This window comes from Eupeodes corollae, chromosome 1, assembly GCF_945859685.1.
Source record: "Eupeodes corollae chromosome 1, idEupCoro1.1, whole genome shotgun sequence".
NCBI classification, from domain to species: Eukaryota; Metazoa; Arthropoda; class Insecta; order Diptera; family Syrphidae; genus Eupeodes; species Eupeodes corollae.
This window is the reverse complement of record NC_079147.1, coordinates 55453722-55476059: the sequence shown is the minus strand read 5'-3', so window position 1 is coordinate 55476059 and position 22338 is coordinate 55453722. Positions and strand designations below refer to the sequence as shown.

The 22338-nt window shown below is 31.4% G+C and overlaps 1 protein-coding gene and 1 long non-coding RNA gene across 5 annotated transcripts in view; both read left to right on the top strand.

Annotated features, from left to right (window-relative positions):
- LOC129952671 (cGMP-specific 3',5'-cyclic phosphodiesterase) overlaps positions 1-22338 on the top strand; it is a 196998-nt gene that overhangs the window by 27470 nt on the left and 147190 nt on the right. The gene's annotated exons all lie outside the window — the stretch shown is intronic.
- Positions 5346-8306, top strand: LOC129952706 (uncharacterized). 4 transcript variants are annotated; one of them, XR_008782363.1, is made up of 4 exons: positions 5346-5759; positions 6270-6463; positions 6525-6702; positions 7626-8306. It is a non-coding gene; the product is annotated as an uncharacterized LOC129952706 (long non-coding RNA). The 4 variants fall into 4 exon arrangements; XR_008782362.1 differs by having other exon boundaries at positions 5352-5759; positions 6333-6463; positions 7626-8304; XR_008782364.1 differs by lacking the exon at positions 5346-5759 and adding an exon at positions 5970-6098 and having other exon boundaries at positions 6333-6463; positions 7626-8305.

Genomic DNA, 22338 nt, shown 5'->3' with positions numbered 1-22338 from the left:
TGGCTGCCCGTGAAGATCAACGATGACCATCTTGCGCCAATTCTTACACGTATCCCTCGTAGCCCTAGCCAACGGAGTCCGGAACAGAATTGTCTCCGACTTCGGGACATTTATTTTCAGTTTCCAGTCGTCGCAATATCGCTGAATATTGTCGAAATCACGCTGCAAGAGAATTCTAATAACTTCAAACTTTCGGGCCGTTCTGTACGCAATAAGATCGTCGGCGTACGCAATTTCCTTTGTAAGACTACCTATCAGATCGCTGGTGTAAATGCTGAAGAGAATCGGCGAATTCACCGCTTCCTGTTGAAGACCATTTTTAATTGAGAATGTTGTGGTAGAAGTTACATTGCCACTTTTGACAACAAACTTTCTACCGTTAAGCATATCATAAAGTAAGTATGGCTTGCTTATGCCAAGCCTGCTCAGTTTTAGGTAAAGACCCTCTAACCATACGGTGTCAAAGGCCTTTTCCAAATCAACCAGAACAGCACCTGTGCATTGTTGTTTTGATTTATTCCATTGGATATCAGAAACGAGTTTAGACGCAGCATGAATTGTGCCATGACCCGCCTTGAACCCGAACTGTTGATTCGGAATTATTTTGTTGTCCGCAGCCCACTTAGTCAGAGCTCTATTAATTATCTTTTCGAAAACTTTGCTGATGCTCGGAAGAACACTTATCGACCGAAGATTTGACGGGTTGGAGTTGTCCTTTCCCTTTTTCGGGAGAGGATGAACCACATCGGTCTTCCAATGCACTGGATAATATGCACTATTCAGTGCATTGTTGAAGAGTGTGGTGTAAATGTCAATTGCTTCCATCGGTAAATGTCTTAGTACAACGTTGGATATACCATCGACACATGTTGACTTTTTGTTTTTTATTGAATTGAAGATGAGCTGAAGCTCAACCTTCGTCACTAACAAGGGACTTGGTCCCGTTTGCTCGGTGATTATGGCATTTGCCAAGGAATCGTCATTGAACCGTATGAAACCACGGTTCTCAGATCGCCATTGTGTCATATGTGGGAAGCAGCTCCCACCGCCTCCACTTTTTCCTTCGGAACTTCAACTATATAAAATTCATCGTCAAAGATGGCTTCTTCTGGATCTATTTGCGCACAGTCCAACGCACTAACCATCATGCCACGGGTACTACCATCGCCATCGAGATACAAATACAATACCAATCTTACCAACATTTGAGAACGAAATCCCATAAAATCCATTCAAAACTCGTATAAATGTCGAAAACCCATCCGTAGTAAGATTCTACTTTAAATGTTATTGTTAGTAATAATACTGCGGATATTGTATATCCTACTATACTATTGATAGACTTTCAAAATGGTTTTATTCTGTGATAAATTTTCTTAAAAAATTCAATTATGTATTTGTTCACATAAAGATATTAAAACTTTCAAGGAATGCTACTAAAATTTATAGGAATTGGTGTTGACTAAAAATTTCGTTAACAAAAATAGATATGGAAATTAAACTATTTCATCATATGCAAAATACTGTCGGTAATTTTTCGTTTTTTTATTCAACTTAAAGAAGATTTTAAAAAAACGAAACAAAACCGATGAGAAATGGGTTTTGACTCAAGAAGTAAGAAAAAAAAGAAAGATAATTACTTCAAATTTGTCCATCTTACACAAAATATTGTTAATAATATTATGATGAACTTTAAAACAAATCAACGGGCAGTCTGGGGGGAAGGTTATCAATTTTGGTCGCATGTGAATTTCACTTCTCAAACAACTAAGTTAACATTATAAAAGAAAACGAACTCACAAAAAATCAGAATAATCGAATTTTTCGAAACATTTCAAATTGTTAGAAGAAATTTTCTAAAAAGCTTTAATAGCATTGATATCTCAGAGTTATTTTGATCAAAATAATTTGCTAAAACTTGAGCATTTGATGATTTCTTAAGCATTTTTAATGTTTCTCTTTAGAATCAACATAATTTATAATTGGAATAAAGTTACTTACTTATTTCAACTTTTAAGCCCATAAATTATTAACAACAACTTTACCTCTTTCTTCCCATTTCATCCTTTTAACGAGTCAAAGTCTCTTTTATGATTTAATTTTCTTTTGGAAAATTCTTTAAGGTTAAAATAAAATATTGCTTTATCCTTTCTTCTTTTTTGGTTGTTGTGTGTCCTAAGTATTAACAAGCATTTAAAATGAATGATCCTTTATTTTTAAGTCAAAGACAAATTTAATTTATCCATGACTTTGAGTTTTTCTTCTTCTACTCTTTTTTATAATTTCTGTTTGAATGAAATGAGGAAATGCCTTAACCCATTAAACATTTTAAATTAACCAAATTAGTTTATTTTTTGTTTTTCTGTTAATGATAAAAAGTTAAAGGCAATTATAAATAAAACGTTGGAAGACGTACAAATCCATACGAGTCAAAAGCTTTAAATAATAGAAAATAGTTTTAATTAATTCAAATCAAATTATAGTTCTACAAACTTTCAAAAAACTATTTCGTGGAACAATTTCTTAAATTATTGAGTTATAAAACTTTTACAAATATCAATTTTTGACTATGATGCTTATACTAATTAAATACAAAAGTTAGCCTAATATCTTCTCATAGCGTCAAAATGTTGAAAATGTTTAGAATTGATGTGCTTTTTATGTCAATAATGGAATCCGAGACATTTTACGTTGACCACTCAGGCTTTCTTAAGCAACCTATACTTATATAAGTATATAACGGACTAGGGAAATGTAAAGCGCTTTCGTTACATAGGGGTTGGAAAAATCTTTTAACCATCTCTTTATAAAACCAAGAGATCTACACTGAAAAAACAAACGTGCATTAATATAAAAAACGGCGTTTATTAACTGCTTATTTATTGTCACAACAAACTTTTTCTTGTCGGAGTGAACGGTTTATTAAAAAAAAATTCAGCGATTGATAATCATTTGTTAATACTATTAACAGCTGTTTATTAAATGAAAAATAAAGTACTTAATCACCGTTTATTAAAATTAATAACTCTATTGATTGCCGCAAACATTTTTGTTATTAAAAATAATTAATCGTTTATTGCCACAATTAACAAAACGTTTGAAAGGGGACTATTAAAGATTATATCCCAACCTTCATCTAATATCACAACCAATTCTTAAATTTACAAATAGTTTATTATTTTTTATAACCTTATTCACTGCCAAATGCAAATTTGGCAATTAAAAAATAATAAACTGTTTATTGTTGTAATGAACAACATTATTAATAGACGAATTGGAAAATTTACAAGCAATTTATTATTTTGTATAAACTTATTCACTGACACAATAAACTTTGGTATTTGGAAAATAGTGAACCATTTATTGTTGCTATGAACAACATTATAAAGAGGCAAATTGCTAAATATTATATCCCAACCTCCAAAAATGAAATTGATTCCTTGAATCAATCAATTATCAAATCATAAAGATAACACTGCGCTCAAACTCAGCGGAACTAAACTTTACGATGCCGAAAAACATTATTTTTATGAAATTGTATGAGGTATTTTGCTAAACTTCATATCATTTTATACGAATTCTTGTGAATCGCAGTAACGCTGCAGTCAAAATAAGTAAAATGTTCAGTGATGAGTTTTATTTATATTTATAACTCGTTCTATAAGAGCAAAAGTCCTAGAGCTTAATTGATGTCTTTTATATTTGTTTTTAATTCTATATAGGTAATAATTTTGGCTAAGTACTTTTATATTTTATGTAAGCAGACCATTTTTTTTATAAAATCGATCTTTAAGTTAAATTTTAATGTGAAACATTTGCATTTAATATTATATGATAAGGAATCATAAGAGCTTAATAAAATCATAATATAGAGTTTTCTACTTGCAATTAAAGACATTAAAATACGAAACAAAAACACAAGCTTTCAATTAGTATTTTCATTCATAATTGTTATATTCGATCGTTGGCATCTTCTGGGCTTCCTTACTATTTTAATTATAATAGTAATATAAGCTGGGTGTAATTACCATGTGTGTTGTAGATGGCAGTGTTTTCAATTAATAATTATTATATATAATAAACAATTTATCAAAAATAATAAATCGTTTTTTAAAATTTAACGAAAAATTGTATTTTTTACCTAGATGCAGAGTTCACACTTTTTCCTAAAAATCTATTTATTCAATATTTAAAATGTAATTGCTGGGAATCGTAATATGTCACACCTACAGTATACATGATTCCCAGAAATGTGAACTCAGAGTGTGAGAACAAGAGCAAACATTTTTTGAGACTAATTTAATTTGTGAAATGTCCAACTATAGTGCATTTCTCTTACTCACACCTTTATTAAAAAAAAATGTTGAATGTCACACATCTCATATCAACTTCTACTTCTACCGGACCTCCTCACATTAACCAGCCAAACCAAACTTATTTCAAGTTAAAACATATATACAAAGGGTCAAAGGAAACTTTAAGCCCATTTCAGCACTCCAAAGAAAATGTAATACCATAGATTAACCATTGTAAATATACACATCTACGGTAGTATTTACGGAACGTAAGGATTTGTATCTTTATAATGTTTTATCTTCTATGACTGAGTGATCGAATAAGCGTCTGATTACACGATTCGTTTTTTGGTTGTTTCATCTTTTGGCAAGCACGAACGTTCATGATTACATGGTACGTAAATGTGTATTTATTATTTAAATTGTAAAAAAGAATTAAAAAAAAAAGTGTGTAGAATTTCGCTAAAATTTCGTTCAGATTTACAAACATTTGTTTTTTGCAGTGTTTGCTGTGTTAATGTGTGCAAGCGTAAATTCCTGGCAGCAATCGCTAATTATTTATTATTTATTTTATATTTCAATTAAGTTATAATAATATTAACAGTAATAATAATAATAAAATTAACAATAGTAATAATATTTGTGTAGGTACAGTGTTGTTAAAAATAAGGTAAGCCAAAACCAATGTACTTCATAGTTATTTTAATTTTTATTAAAATACTCATATCTTAAATGTTCTAAGAATAACTATAGATTTTATCTTTTATCTTAGCTTGACCAAGTTCTTACATTTTTAAGGTATACTCGATCGCCATCTTTTTATATCTAGTTTTAATCCTACTAATGTGATGAGCTTTTTTTTTTCAAATAAATGTTGATTTAAGTTTTCCTTTCTCCTAGTTTTTTCTTTTGTTCGAGTGAACACGTGGTATAAGTCGGCAATATATTATAGAATAAATAAATACCATATTCATTGATTTTAACTAACCCAATTACTACTATGGCAATAAACAGTTTATTAATTTTCGTGGGGGTTATTTACAAATTGAACGAAGCGTCTGATAAACATAACGGAGTAGAAATGAGAAACATCATGTTTATTAAAATCAATTAATCGTTTATTGCGTTTAAAAACCCGTTTATATAAATAAACAACTTGTTTATTAATTTAAATAAACCATTAATTAACTATCAAATTCCTAGCTAAAAAATATGAACATTTCTTTGAAAATTGGCAGTATAAACGGAGCTTAACAATACTTTCAATGTAAGAAGTTTTTTTGCCGAACTGAACGAACAAATGAAGTGCCGCCGAATTTCAACGAGCAACAACGAATAGAACGCAAATCATTTAGCAAAAGAAGCCGAGACGAAAAAGTGGTTTAAAGTGAATATTAAGAAAAGTGAAGTGAACATATTAAAAAAGTATTTGTGCATCAGCTAACAATTAGATTAGTTAATAAGGTGAGTTATTTCTTAGTTATTATTATTAGATATTATTATTAGTCATATTATTAGTTATTATTTTTATAATTGCGAATCTCCTTAATGCAACGCGCAACACCAACAAAATGGTTTCGCCATCTGTTGATTGCATACCGCCACGAGCAACTCTTCGGCGGCGCGCGTCAGTAAACTACACATTTTTTTTAAATTCTCATCTCATTTCTATTCTATCTATTTCATCTATTTACATCCATAAAATTTCACACGTTTGTACGTTCGGGACGTTTTTTTCGTCTAAATCTAATTGACAGTTTTCTTACAAAAAATAAAAACTTAAACAAAAATTAACATAAGTTGGTAAACAAATTTTTTTTGACGAAAATAACTTTTCAATAGTTTTAGATATTGACTTAAAACAACTTAAACCTTGAAAAAATATTGTTTTCAACATGCTTTAAAATTTTGATAAAAATAACATTAGTTGGTAAAACTTTTTTTTCGACGTTAATATCTTTTTAAAAATTACAGATATTGGCTTAAAACAACTCCTATCTTTTAAAAAATATTGTTATTTAAAATATGATAATTTAGCGGGAGAAGCGTTAGATCGATGCTGGAAAGCTTGTACAAACCGAAGGTTATTGGATTTAAGAAACTCAAGCTCTACTACCGAAATTTTTTTGAAATGGCCGCAATACAAATGCCTAATTGGCTATCGTATGGTAAGTTAGATATTTGTTGCATGCCATATGCTAATAATAAAACTGTGACTTCATTAACTAGATTGACATGGATTTTTGTTTTTTGCACCAAAACGCTGGTCCAGTTCTTGAAAATTGCGAACTAATACAGCCCCAAATTTTGAACTTCCTTTTAAATGACAACAATGTGAAGGAAAAAAACATATTGGAAGTGTTGGAAAAATTGTCAAATGAAGCATTAATATGCACAATACCTAACAGTGAGTAATATATTTCGTTTTTATAATTTTAATATTTTGGATTTGGGTCTTCTCATGTTAACACAGAGCAAACAATTTGTTTATATTTGTAAAATATTTTATAACAACCAAGGGCGGATCAAGACTTTTCATCGGGGGGTTTTTGACAGCAAACCACTTTTTGGTGAATGTCGTTAAATTACTAACAAATCTTTAGATAAAATCTTTACTTATACAACTTAACTGTATAAGCTTTATGGCTCATATGACCTCCCCCCTGGATCGTTCATTGGTCAAAAGTTGATGAATTTGTGCTGTGTTTTTGGAATAGGGCTATATCCGATTCATATTATGTTCTCGGTCCAATCTTTTGTCAAAAGTAGTACTTTTAGCAACAAAGTGTAAGGAAGTAAAATACAAATATTGTTTTCATATATGTACAAAAAATAAATAATTTAAAATTAATTGAAGGGTATTCCTACGAAAAAGTAATGAAATTATCTCCCAGTGGGGGTCATGACCCCTACGACCACCCACCCCTGGATCCGCCAATGATACCAACGGTATAAAAGTAAATTGTTATCTGAGCATGATATAAAATAAATAAATTATATTACATACCGGATACAGTATTAATGTACATACGTAGTTTAATTTGTATTGAATTATTGATATAACAATACCTACTGCTTTTTTGAGAGCAATAGATATTTGTTAAATTTGTTTAACTTTTTAATTTTCATTACCCAATCGCTTGTTCCTCATTTCTTAGTTTTATCGAAACACAATATTTCAAAAAATTTATGTCAAGACTTACTATGTTGCTTAACAGCTATTAACAACTATTCGCAAAACAATTTTGTTAAATTATAATAAACAAACTCATTTTTTTATTAATCGATGATATGAAAAATGTTTTAAATAAAATTGTTTATATTTCTCAGATTTTCAAGATTGAGCTTTACTCTGAGGAAATACAAAAAGGAGAAAAAAACGTTTACGATTTACCATCAAGGACTCCCAGAATTCGTTTGTTTGGGTCGGTGCAACGATCCAAGCAATCGAATATCACATGGAATCATCAATTGAGACACAATATTTTCAAAATAAAATGAACGCAAAGACTCATTTATTGATAAATGAACTTAACTACAAAAAATAAAAACTGTAAAATTAAATTAACTAGATCCTTTTTATTAGTTCGGAATTCTTTATTTTCAGATTTTTATAATTTTCAGCATAGACTTCGATAGTGAGATCCAGGATGAAGTCACTCATTGGCGCTGTAAACAGGTTTGTAACTGGAAGTTGGAAACTTTTTTTTAAACAATATTAATATGAATGTTTTCTTTTATACGTTTTAGATCAATCTTATGCTGGACTTACACGACTGAAAAAGTGTCATCATTTTTGCCATAACTTTACTATGTTTTGTCAAAAAACACGCTTTTGACGATATATGGTAAAAGTATGGCAAAAGTAATAAACTTTTGCAGCCATGTAAATCCTCCTGAAAAAAGGGATTTATTTTAATAATCCTGTTTTTGAATGTAACAAATTGGTTTAATAAACGCAATAAACAAATTTATTGAAATCAATAAATTTTGTTTATTGTGGTTATAAACTTATTTGTTAATTTTATACACAGGTTTAATAAATAAATTGTTAATATTAATGAATGCGTTTATTAAAATCAATAAACTTTGTTCATTAAGGCAATGAACGAGTTTTTTAATATAACAAACGAAAATAATGAACGATTGATTATATTAATAAACGCATTTATTAATATTCATAAATTGTGTTCATTGGGGTTATAAACAGGTTTATTATTATTATAAACGGAAATAATAAACGGTTGTTTATATTTATAAACGCATTTATTAAAATTAATTAACTGTGTTCATTAAGGCTATAAACGGGTTTATTAATACTATAAACGGAAATAATAAACAGTTGTTTATATTTATGAACGCATTTATTAAAAATAAAAAACTCTGTTCATTAAGGCTATAAACGGGTTTATTAATATTATAAACGAAAATATAAACGGTTGTTTATTTTTATTAATGGATTTTTCAAAATCAATAAACTCAGTTTATTGTGGTTATAAACGAAAATTTTAAATTGTTTGTAAAATTTTCAGCCGGAAATGGAGAATAATAAACGATAATTCACTGACACAATTAATATGTTTATTGGACAAATTCCATCACTATATTCATTGTCTCAACGAACTTTTTAATTATATTTACGTACCTTTTTGGTTCAGTGTATTACTTACTTAAGGTGGTGCTACAGTCCGGGGCACAACTGAACCTAAACGAACATACTCCCGCCGTCCCTCGGGATTGGATTCGAAGACCATCCGGGCTGGAGCGTTGATGTCCATTCGCTCTAGATGACCTAGCCATCTAAGTCAAAAGAAGCCGCTGGTTTCGTTGTCTGTGTTTATAGCAGTGCCTAGGTTGATAAAATCGTTAACTATTTCAAAGTTAAAACTGTCCATGGTGACGTTTTTTCTAGGACGTCTTGGTCTGTAGTACCCGTGGCATGATGGTTAAGACTGTCATGCAAGGGGTCTTGGGTTCAATCCCTACCTGTGCCACCTTAAGTTAAAAAAATTAATTTTGCGGGTACTGCCTCTACCGAGGAATTGACAAATCCTTCAAGAGTAATTCTTGTCATAAAAAAGTGCTTTCTCAAATTAGCCGTTCGGATTCGGCCTAAAATTAAAGGTCCCTTCCATTCCTGACAACATTACTCGCACACAGGAATGGTTGAGAGTTGTAGGTCACTAGGCCCTGGTTCACAACGGACTGTTGCGCCATCCCATTTGATTTGAGGTGTCTAAAACGAACACAGAATAGTTCACTTAGCTTTTTATAATGACATGTTTAACGATACAAAATACAGTTAAAATAATTTAAGAAAATATTTTAGAATTCAAAATTTTACCTGCAAAATAAGTTTATCTTCAAAAATTTAAATACCATTTTATAAATAAAAAAAACCGTTAATTTTTCATTTTTTTTTTGGAAAATCGTTAGAGCGTTTTTTTTTAAATTAATTTTTATATATAAATTTTTTCAATTTTATTCTAAAAATATTTTTGGTATGCTGTTGCTTAGAAATTAAAAATATACGCTATACATTTCAATTTTGTAAAAAAATGTTGACCCGTTTATAAGATATCGAATTTTGAAAAAAAAAATCCAAAATATTTTTTTTTTAAATCCAAACAATAAAAATTGCACTTTTGATAATCAAGTATTGTTAAGGCAATTATTCAAAAACAAAAAATTATTGAAATCAGTTCATGAGTTGCTAAGCAAATTAAAAAACAAAATAACGGTTCTATGGGCGGTACCATTCCTGAGCAATTCAAAAAAAGGTTAAAGAAGCCAAGTTAAAACAAAATAAATAATAAATAAATAAAATTTTAGAAACAAATTTAAAAAAATCTATGGGTTTGTTTTTGTCAAAACTCTAATTTTCGTTTTTTGACCAAAAAAATTGTATGGGGGCCACTGTTAGTTTTGATCTTAAAAAGAAATGAAAAAAAAGCCTAACGCAAATCTGCTCAAAACCTTAACTTCCAAGCTTGACCTCAATCGACCCAAAGGTTTAGGCTCTAGGAGCGTGGACAGAAAGACAAAACCGACCAGACGATATCGCGGGACCCACTTTTTTCGACTTCTCTACCATAGTTCTCGAGTTCGAAATTTTGCACGAATGCAAAACTTGCCATATAGTTCCTTAAAGTCGCAAGTAAAAAAATCACCCACTCAATGTTTTTGAGAGTCCATTCTGCATCTTTCTGTATTATTATCAGTGTAACAAAATTTATTTAAAGTCGATATCTCCACTGGTTCTTGGGGTATATGGACGATGAAAAAGTCTTCCCGAACGAATTCGAACGGACGTTCGAACTACGTACACACGCATGCACAGACATCCCTATAAAATTGTTTTAGTTCGGCTCTAGGGACCTTAAAACGTCGAGAAATGTCAACATTTTCAATTTTACAAATCGGACCGATTACAATAACTTCCTACAGATAAAAATCCTTAATTCTTAATCCAACAAACCTCGGTAGCCAATTATGTTCAACTCAGGTGAGGAATCTTTTGTAATTGATGCTTGAGTGGCACGCAGCCACAATTTCAATGCATTTTTGAAACAGTACATATTGTCACAGTAGTAACGTAATTTAATAACCAAATGTCCAGAGCGGATAACTCCAAAGTGATGACACCTTTAAAAATGGTGGTTTAATCAGTTTGAAACTTCTTATTGAAAAAACTACAAAAAACTAACAGGGTTCAATGTCTAATAGTTCATTTGTCATTGAAACTTTTAAATCCTTTTTTTTTGTCAATCCTTTCCCTAATGCAAATATGACAATAAAGAAAAGACCTTTAGATTTGTAAAAAGACGCCCTCAGGTTATATCAAAAGAAGATCCTTGGTCATGAATGAAGAAATCGCTTTAAAATGGTGCACATAAAAAGAATTTAGGTAAATACATTTTTAGAAACCGAAAACGATACGGTCGCATGGTTACCAAAAGAATTAGTGATTACTCTTAATCTTCCCCTGAAGAGAATTTGACATAAAAGTTCCGATACTGGTGGAACCTTTACGACATTTAATATGCATGAAGAAAATCGCTTTAACTATATTGCAAAACTTGAAAAGAAAACTTAAAACACAAAAAAAGGTAAATCGACAATTTTCCCTATGGCACTCTCGGGACACACAAAGCTTGGTACCTTACCAACATAACGCAACACTAAACTTATCTATAGATGTTCTCTTAGTTTGACAAACATACAATTTATAGAAAACTAAGATATTGCAGGCGAATATATTATTCGATAGCGATATGCAATGCATGTTGCTTAAAGCACTCAGGTGAAAATTACTGTATGGGGGACAATTCTACTGCACTGCCGACTGCATGCAGTACGAGACAAACCATGCATCAATGTACAGAGTATATACAGTTAAGGAAAATGAAAGAAAAGTTTTGTAGCGATAGCGATTCCGTTCGATGATAGGATTTTCACATATGAATGTTTCATAGAACACGAACCAAAATGCTGCTGCAGTTAAATTGCAGAGTCAATTGCGTGCAAATAAATTCATTCGCATGCAGAGGGTGTTTTGTAGATATAATTTTAAAAACATAAAAGTGCACGAAAAAACATGTCAGTCTTGCACAGAATTCGAATCTTCAACGTTAGTGCTGTGATTTGAAAAATACAAATAATTTGACGATCTGTCCGACAAAGAAAACAGTACTTTTTCAAATGATTAAGATGTCCTCAATTCGAATATTTCCTTAAAATATTTGTATCACATCAAGTTTTTAAAATATGACCCTTTAGACATTCTAAAGACAACCAAAAACACGGTTTTAAGGCTAACTTAAAAAACAAAATATTTTATATCAATAAACTGTATGAGAATATTACAAAGTACTAATCTTTTTCTTCTAAATCCATAAATGAATTAGGTGGATCAACAGTCCGTTGAGAACTAGGACCTAATGACTTACGGTGGCGTACTTTGAGAAAACTCTTTTTATGACAAGAACTACTCTTGGAGAATTTGTCAATTCCACGCAAGAGGCTGTACTCGTGAAAAAATTTTAAATGACATAGGCAGGGATCGAACCCGAGACCTCTTGCATGACAGTCCAACGCACTAACGATTATACTATGGGTACTATAATATTTTACTTAGTTTATGGAAATTCTCATTAGTTATGAGTCTTGACTCAATATATTTTGAGCAAACCATAAATTTGAAACTTTCGTTGTTTTGAAAATACATTTTCGAGTTAATTTTTAGTGCTGATTTCGAATACAAACTTGACTTTTAACTATTTGCTCAAATTTAAGAAAAACCAACACATACAACATTATTTTTAAATTGTTTAATATATTTCAAAAACCTAATATAATAGATTTGTTATGACCATAGATTCGTTACAAAAGAGCAAAACTAACTTTTCAACCGTGTTTAGCATAAATTATTCTTTAAATGTTTCTTAAGCCAGGTCCTCTACAGGTCAAACATTTTGAAAGCAACTAAACTTATGTTACCTGATACAAATTATCTTTGTAACCTTTTGGTTTTATTATAAAGTAAATTGTTGGCTTTTTTTAAAAACAAACAAAAACTTACATCAAATACCACACGTTCTAAATATTTCGACAGAAACATCATCAACTTCAATTAATTGACTTTTTAGAAGCTCCATTACATTGCCGCAATGTCATAATATCATTCATTGTATTTCGTATAAAATAACGACAAAAAGGCTTTAAAATATTTTTTGACACGAACAGAACAATCTTTGAAACGAAGTATTTTAAGTATTGTACCAGAACACCCTTTAAAGATTTTAAATTCAAACAACACCGAGCACACATATCGTGTCGTGTGTCGTGTGCAACAATGGCAACCGAAGGACACTTAAGGAATAAATTTTAATTTGACTTTTCAATAAAAAAAAAATAAAAGGACAACGAAACAGGCTGGATTATTCATTTATACGAAAACTATTCTCTACGACGACGAGGATACCGAACGTTTTAAGGAAATAAGAAACTGTTCATATGTATGTACATACATACATGTGTACACATATGTATGTATAATAGTATAAGAATGAAATAAGGCTTTGTATAACAAAAGGATATGTGCATTGGTATAGGTAAGGTACCCACATTGGGACTATGGTATAAAATATACTTAATGAAAATGTCGTTGTGCCCTTTTTGTTATATACAACCAATAAAATAGGTTTACATATATTCAATTGAATCTTTTGAAAAGAGTCTTAATTTAATGTTTGACTATGTTTCTTTTCTTGATTTATTGGCTGAATAAAAAGGATATATAAAAGAATGTAATCCTGCAGGCTCATAATATGAGAAATTTTAAAACCGAAAAACATACCACTTTTCGGTTGATAAGTTCTTAAAATTAATGTAATTGTTATATATTTAAATATTATTATATACTAGCGGCTCGGAACGTGCTTCGCTACGTATAATAAAAAAAAATATTATTAAGTTCATTAATTTAAACAAAAAAATTACCCAAATGAAATATTGATTATATTATATTTATCAGCAAAGAGTAAAAGCTAAAAAATCAAAAAGGCTTGGGTACTCTTACTATGGTGGGTCTATATGGGTTAGGGTTAGTCTAAAACAGTTGGATAAACAATATTTTTAGTGTTTCCATTTTGAGCATGAATAAATAAACAGTTGGGGGTACCATTATTCCTTAAAATTGACACCACAAACGTGAAGTGTTTGCCCTCCGGTCTTTTTATGAACATCGCAAATGATAAACCCACAGGATATTGTAATCTTTTGAATTCAAATGACATATCAGTTGGAATCATAGGGATACTCGGTATCAAACACACTTCTCCTTTTGATTTACCAGTTAAGATTGTAGCTTCGATCAAATTTGGCAATAACTTTTTCACTCTCAATTTGGTGCCATTACACAGTTTTGGTAATTTAATATTTCGCAACAGTATGATCAAAGAACTAAAGAATAATATTCAGAAAAACACATTTAATCAACTAATCTATATAGATTGCGCAATTGTATAAAATTGTTCGGTAAAGTGATCAAGCCATTGATAGTGTCGATTGGTATTTTGCCATCTCCAATTTCTAACAATTGTTTTGATAACTCATGGGCAGTTGCATTATGAAGGTGAATACGAATATTTATGTTCAGTATCAATTTTCGAACATATCTCAAAAAAACTGATGACTTCAAACAGGCGTTTATTTTATTAGTAGGAGTTGATTGAGGAATGCCAGGCAATTTTTGATGAGAGTCCCCAAAACAGCTGCATTGTTCGATTAAATGCTTTTATTGTTTTTTTATTCGCCATTGTGCACTCATCCTATAAAATAATTGACGTTAATCGCAGAACTTTTGCCATAGCAGAATTTCTCGAAATATTGCAAGTTGGAGTTTCCGAGCGGATGGAAAACCGCATTTGTAAAGCCTATTCCTAAAAAAGGCGAATCTTCCTCACCGTCTAATTATCGACCGATTGCACTTACGTCCCTTCTTTCCAAGGTCATGGAAACGCTGATTAATTATCAGCACAAGAAATATCTTGAAGAACCAAAGCTTCTTAATGACCGACAGTATGGCTTTCGTAGCATAGGTCCACTGGTGATCTCATGGTTCTTCTCACCGAACAGTGGAACAAATCTTTACATAGTTTTGGAGAAAGTAAAATTATTGCACTAGATATTTCAAAAGCATTTGATAGGGTTTGGCATCAGGCTCTCTTATCGAAAATGCGTGCTTTCGGTTTGCATGAATCCCTCCTTCATTGGATTAGTAATTACCTTTCGAATCGTTCAATACAAGTAGTATTGGATGGATTCAAGTCTGAAAACCACAAAATAAATGCTGGTGTGCCCCAGGGCTCTGTTCTATCTCCAACACTCTTTCTCATTTTTATTAATGATCTCCTGTCTGCAACATCTAATCCAATACATTGTTTCGCTGACGATAGTACTCTTAGCTTTTCATATTCGTTTTCAGATTCACACCCCTCTTCTTCGGATGTGGAACTGCAACGACAAAATATGATAAGCTCATTAAATTCCGACCTAAACAGCATTGTACAGTGGGGAATAAGAAACCGCGTGGAATTTAATGCTTCGAAAACGCAATGCTGTCTTGTATCGTTAAAGTGAAACATATCCCCACTTCCATTATCCATAAATGGCACTTGCATCGAGGAAACTGAACATCTCGATATTCTTGGTATGTGCATCACCAACCACCTTTTGTGGAACGATCACATACGCGATGTCGCCAAAAATGCCGCAAGATGTTTGGGTTTTCTAAGGCGATGCAAGAAGTTTTTCTCCCCCTCTGATCTGGGTGTTTTTTACAAGACTTATATACGTCCAAAGCTTGAGTATAACTCCCATATCTGGGCTGGTGCTCCTGTAACTTACTTAAGCCTCACGCTTTTTTAACGTTATTTTAATGGTTTATGCTCTAGAGAAATAGCCAGCTGGATTCCTGCCCTTAAACAGTTCAACCGTAATACTCGCGCTTCTAGGAATGCTCATCAATATACCCTCGAGCCCATCTTCGGTCGTACTGTCAAGTACAGAGATTTGTTCTTTAGCCGTACTATGCGAATGTGGAATGCCTTGCCACACTGTCTTTCCCAGCTATTGCAATATTCAGGAATTCAAAATCAATGTGCACCGACATCTCCTTTCAACCCCTCTCTCCCTTTCCTAGTGCTCACACTGTGTCTACATAATAAGGGTAATATATCCCCTTGAGTGTGCGCTTATTATAAAAAAAAAAAACCAATGCATTCAATGGCAATTTTAATGCAAAGTGGGCGGTCCGACCACCTTCTTATAATGTAGCAGCAATTACCGAAAATGCAAGTTCCAATGCAATTTTCTGTTCCGATCTAATAGTCGCTAAAATCAATGATACACCAAAGTCTTGCCTGTACCACCAGGTGCATCCAAGAAATATATAACCCACCTGTATTTTTGGAAAGATGAAGTTAGTTTGAAGCCAATATTCTTACTAAATGAGAATATAGTTGAGTCGAAAATCAATTTTTACCAAGTTTCAGTAATGTTTTTATATGTTTTTATTTTCAAAAAACCTGTCGATTTGATATATGATTTCGAGTAGGTGAGAGGCACCTATCCCGAATCCTATAGCTAGCCCAGACACGGGCGGACTGCATGCCCCTCATACATACCACACTGTTTATAAAAAAGGATAGACATCGTTTTTGTCGTAATGCCCAAAATATAATGTTACAAAAACCCAAATTTTAAATTTTAAATTCTTTTGTCAAAATGACAACTAACAGGTTACGAGTTTTTGTTTTAAATTTATTTGGGAGTTAAGGCCTTTTGGGCTTTATGATATTTATTTAAATTTGAGTGTAATGGTTTTGGGCAAAAAGAAACAAAATAACGTTTCTGTTTTTTGTATTGCTCCACATGAGGGGTACCCTTCTGAAGCAATATGATGTTTGGCGTAACTTTTGTTTTCGCTGGAGACTTTCGGGAAACTCTACCAGTGCCGACGTTATTAAAGCGTGCCTCAAATCATCATTTTTGTGGCTATGAATTAAAACTCTCAATTTGCGCACAAATATGAGAGCACATTTATGCAATACCCGCTGTGGGAATTTCTCAGAAACTTAGGAGACGACAAATTTACTACTGCAATTGCAAACAGCTAACGAGTACTGTTGGATATTGAACTGGCTCAAACTGTTCGCAGTAAAGAAATTCTTATAGACACATCCCGACATAAATAATCTTACAGTGAGACATTTCCATTGGCTCTGTTTGAGAGCAATATTGATACCCAGAAACGAATCAGTAGATGAGGTAAACAAAATTATTATTGAAAAAGTACCAGGTGATTTTAAATGTTACAAATCTGTGGACACCGTGTGCATCATCGAAGATACAGTGTATTACCGACAGGAATTTTTAAATTCCCTCAATCTAGCTGGCTTACCACCTCATGAACTAAGATTAAAAATAGATACGCCTGTTATGCTTTTAAGAAATTTAAGCAATCCCAATAATGTGTTATGGTAGAAGACTATTGATCAAAGAATTAAGAAATAATATGACAGTAGCAACTATTATTACGGCACGGGTCAGCTCGCACATGTTCCGCGGATTCCGATGCTATTAACTCATTAGTCCATATATCTTTTAAAAGGTTACAGTTCCCTTTGAAAATATCCTTTTCCCTAATAATAAATAAATCCCAGGGACAAACTTTTTCCATACTTGGTATGGATTAAAGGAATATCCTCCTGAAAATCAATACGTTTTGTTGCCACCTACAAATCCACAGCCAAAGTAGTGTACAGGCAGTCTTTAAGATAAGGATGCAGTTTTTTCTAATATAGTAATTCAATTTTAATAAGCATGCTTGTAACTAAACTAGCGGTACCTATCGGTTTGGCCTTGAGAAAATTCAAACTTTTGATCATAAAATTTGTATTTGTGAATATTATATTGTTATTTTTAGATAAATGGAAAAAAAAAACATTTTTTTGAAGTCAATCGGCGAAATGGTTTGGTATGTAAGATCGGGGGCAGACAGGCAGACAGACGGAATCGGGGACCCACTTCCGTCAAGCTTCTCTACAAGCGTAATGTCATGTTTGATTAAAATCTCGAGTTTAAAATTGTTTACGAATGTATAACCTGCCATATATGTATTTCCTTTATGTTGCCAGTAAAAATATTGTCTATTAATATTAAATAAGTTTGAAGCCTGTACTTTTATTCTTTTCGAGAATCAAGTTTTTAAAATATTAAGTACAGCTTATTTAGATTCTTTGTTTTTGTAATAAAATTCTCAATTCGAATTTTCACTGAATTCAAAAAAATACATCAGATGTAAAAAAACACTATTTTTCGTTGCGCACACAATTTTCTTTGTGTTTTTTTTTTTAAGTTCATACCAATTTGGTATAACGCCACCAGCGTGAGATATTTATGGTCAACCAAAATTAAAAATTCGTAAGACGAGAGATTAAAAAATAATGCTTTTTAAAACTTACTTGTAATTTCTAATTCCTACTTAAGTTTTCAAGTACTCGTAAATGATGTATGTAGTTTTAGGTGCATTTTGCTATTTTATTTCAAAAGTAATTTGTTGGCTCTTTAGTGCAGTGTGTTATAAGGCTTGGCGATATAATCATTTTTAAGAATTCATCTTAATCTTTTTTAAACCCTTTTTTCGAGAACAATACATTTTTTTTTGTTTAAAGATTATTAAGGCACAGTTTATACATAATAATAACAGCTATGAAAATATGACAGAAAAAGTCAGGTTCTAGGTTTATACTGGAAAAGCCTATTTTCCTGGAAATGGCTTTTAAATTCATTGTAATGTAATAACTTAATGAATTGCAGCTACAACCAAACCATAAATCCGCCTTTATTAGTTTTCCCTTTAAAAACATTTTTAACAAAACTATTACAACTTTTTCCTTATGTGAAAAAAGATATCATAGAGATTCATTCACTGTGAATATTTGTCTATTATTTTTCATTCACATGCGGAAGCTCAATATTTCTATTTATTTTTGTTGACTTTATGCAATATCCTCCATATCCAATTAATTTTTTCAGCTAAAGCTACCGCAAAGGTTTTGTGGGTTATTGAGGTTTTCCTTTAAACACTGGCATATCCATTATGTACACAAAAATAGAAAATAGAAAAATGCGACATATCCAATGTATCTTTTTTTGTCAATACAACTAAATGTTGTTCTTTGATTTGTAATAACAATTCAATTCCAATTAAATATGTAAAAACCAATTACTTTTATGTGTTTTTTATTTGAATAAATACAAATATTTTAAAAATACAGTTTTTGTTGATTTTAGATACGAGTGACAATGTTAGCGGAAATATGCAGAGTATTTTCTCTGAAAATATTACAAACAAAAATATAAGCAAATTTTATTTAATTCAGAAAAATGAAGTTGACCAACAAAAACCTTAAACAAATAAAACAAATAACCGATAGCTGAATTGAAAATTGTCAACCTATACATGATGCGGTCTTTCATGATAATTTTTTCAAAGAAAATATAGTTAAAGGTCAGATTATGACCTATAAAGAAATTTGGATAAAGTTATAATTTGATTTGACGTTAAGAAAAAAAATTGGTTTACTTGGAATCTAATTTTTTGACAGGTATATTCAAAAGTTGACACAAATATCTGCTTTTTTGCAATAAATCAGGGTTCTAATGAATCTTTACACTTTCGAGGTATGTCTTATCCAAATATCTTACAATAACATATTTAAGAGAAATGAATTGTGTTCTCTTAAGCTCATCATTTAAATTGTTCAAATTTATAACACCAAGTTTATTTTAAGTAAAGCAATTTTAAAACAAGTGAAAAAAATTGGTTAACGCTTAATATTTCAAAAACCAATACCCGTGTTTTGCTGGAAAATCTAACAATAGTGTAGTAGGATTTTACACGAATAAGAAACACAATATCCGCAGTATGAATACTACCGATAAAAGTTAGAGTAGAATCTCACTACGGATGGGTTTTTGACATTTATACGAGTCTCGAATGAATCTTATGTGATTTCGTTCTCAATAATGTTGGTACGATTGATATTGCATTCGTATCTCGATGACAGTGTTCGTTGAGTAGTTGTGCATTTGAGATCATGTCTTCTCCATTGGTGAAAAAATCAATCTGTTACTGTTGAAATTATTTAGTTTTGTTAATGAAAATTGACTAACTGTGTTTATTTTGCAAGACAAAACAATATTTTTTGAATACAAACATGCAAAAATAAACAGACCATAACAAATTACCTGTAAAACCAATTTATCCGCACAGATTGTTCTTCACAAATTTTGACTCGACTCCTATCCCCGACGGGAACCGAGTCGAATCAAGCTCATTTCAACTCGATTCAGGTATATAAAGAATTTAGGCGAGCTTCAAGCTTGCTCTAACACCATATGTTAATGTAGTAGTCTACGAACAAATGCCCTTCTTGAAGTTTTTATTTTATGTCAAATTGTTTGGTTGAAACATTTTCTTAATATATTTATTACAGAAAGGCTGCGCTACTTTTCCAAAGCTTTGGAAACATTTGTTTTGTGCCAATTCATAGCATTATTATTATTTCTGTCTGTTCTATTCGCGACCAAGGAGTTAAATTTTCGAGCTCCTTTTGATTATATGTTAACTCATTCCTTGGCTTCATCAAACGTTCGTCTAAAGAATTCTCGAACCCCTATATCTCTAAATCACTACACACTACACATCTTCAAGTCATTAGTCAAGCCTAAACTCTACATCAGAACTCTCACTCTCAAAGAATTGAAACTGTACAACGCAGATTTCTTCAGATCCCAGGAAAGTCAGACATGCCTTTTTTAACTTAATTATAAGAATGCCGTACTTAGCTAATTACGTGCATAACACCTTTGACTACAAAACAGTTTTTTTTTGCTTTAGATATCACCACAGTTCGTTTTAAGATTTTTTTAAAAGTTTTTTGTTCATTAAAAATTAATGTGTGGGCCTTCTTTAGGCCCAAGCCTAAGCGTAGAATAAAACTACAAAAAGAGACTGGAATGCGACCCACACTGATAACTTGCCATCCCGTCTGTCTATTTGTCTTGCTTAAAAGTTTGTAGTTTTTCGTGTTAGGTTTAATAAGTTGTTAGTTAAATTATCCTTAAAAATTTAAATATTACCAACAATATTTTTCATATAAAGAAAAAGTTTAGTTTGAAAATCTAGTTTTGTTAAATAGATTTTTAGTCGAAAACAAATTTTTACGAATTTTAGTAGCATTTCTTAAATTTTTACATATTGGATGAATTAAATTAATTTGAGAGATATCAAGAATCTATCATCAATTCTTACCAATTTAGTACTATTTCTTGTAGAATTTATTTTTTTATAAAAAAAATAAAAAAAACTACCGAGTATCGGTAGTGAAATAAAAAAAGCATTTTGAGTCGAAAGCAGATTTTTACCAAGTTTTAGTATCGTTTTTTTTTGTTAGGTTTTTATTTTTTGTAAAAAAAACCTGTCAATTCGATTTTTTTTCAAAATGTTTTCGAATGTTGAAAATAATATTTCTTATAAGTTAAAATAAAATAAAATAAAAACCGTTTATCGAATTTTTTCCAAAAATATACTGGTTTGGTATTACGTTAAAATTTATATATATAACTATATATAAAATTTAATTCAAGTCTCTAGCGTCATTGGTTCGTGTGATATTTAGGGTTAACCAAAATTGAAGCCTTTTTTTTAAACTGCTATGGTAAAAAGGAAAAACCCACGTAATTGTCTTCAGAGCCCTTTCTGCATCTTTTTGCATTATTATCTGTATAACAAAATGTATTTGAAGTCGATATCTGGTTCTTGAGCTATGGACGACGAAAAAAAAGTCGTCGTTTGGAGGGAAAAACCTACCAAAATATTCAAGACATCCTGTGCTCCTCAGCAAAAATGGTCAGTAACGCCTTAAAATGGCAAAATAAACCGAAAACGCGAGGCCCAATGACTACTGAAAAAACTGACAGAAAAATTATTCAGTTAGCAAAACAGAACCTTTCCATAGGCGCTGTCATAATACGAAGTTACCAGCCCGAAGTCCACGCAAGGTACCATTCTTGACGAATAGGCATGTGGCAAAGAGAATGGAGTTTGTTAAAGCACATAAAGATTGGGCAAAAGAGAAATGGAGGAATATTCTGTGGAGTAATAAAAGCAACGTCGTCCTTTTTGGTTCCAAGGGTCGTAAGATCCACGGTACACTATAAAAACAGTAAAGTATGGTGGAGGAAAAATTATGATATGAGCTTGCTTTTCATATTACGGGGTCAGGCCTATTTATCCCATGGGGGGTATAAGGGATGCAACCGAGTGTGTGAAAATTCTCGAGGAGGTTATGTTACTCAAATCTGAAGAGGAATAGCCGTTAGTTTGGGTATACCAACAAGAAGAAGTTATCCGTTATGGAGTGGCCCGCTCAATTCCCCCAACACAAGTACAATTTTTCTTACTTCTTCAAAA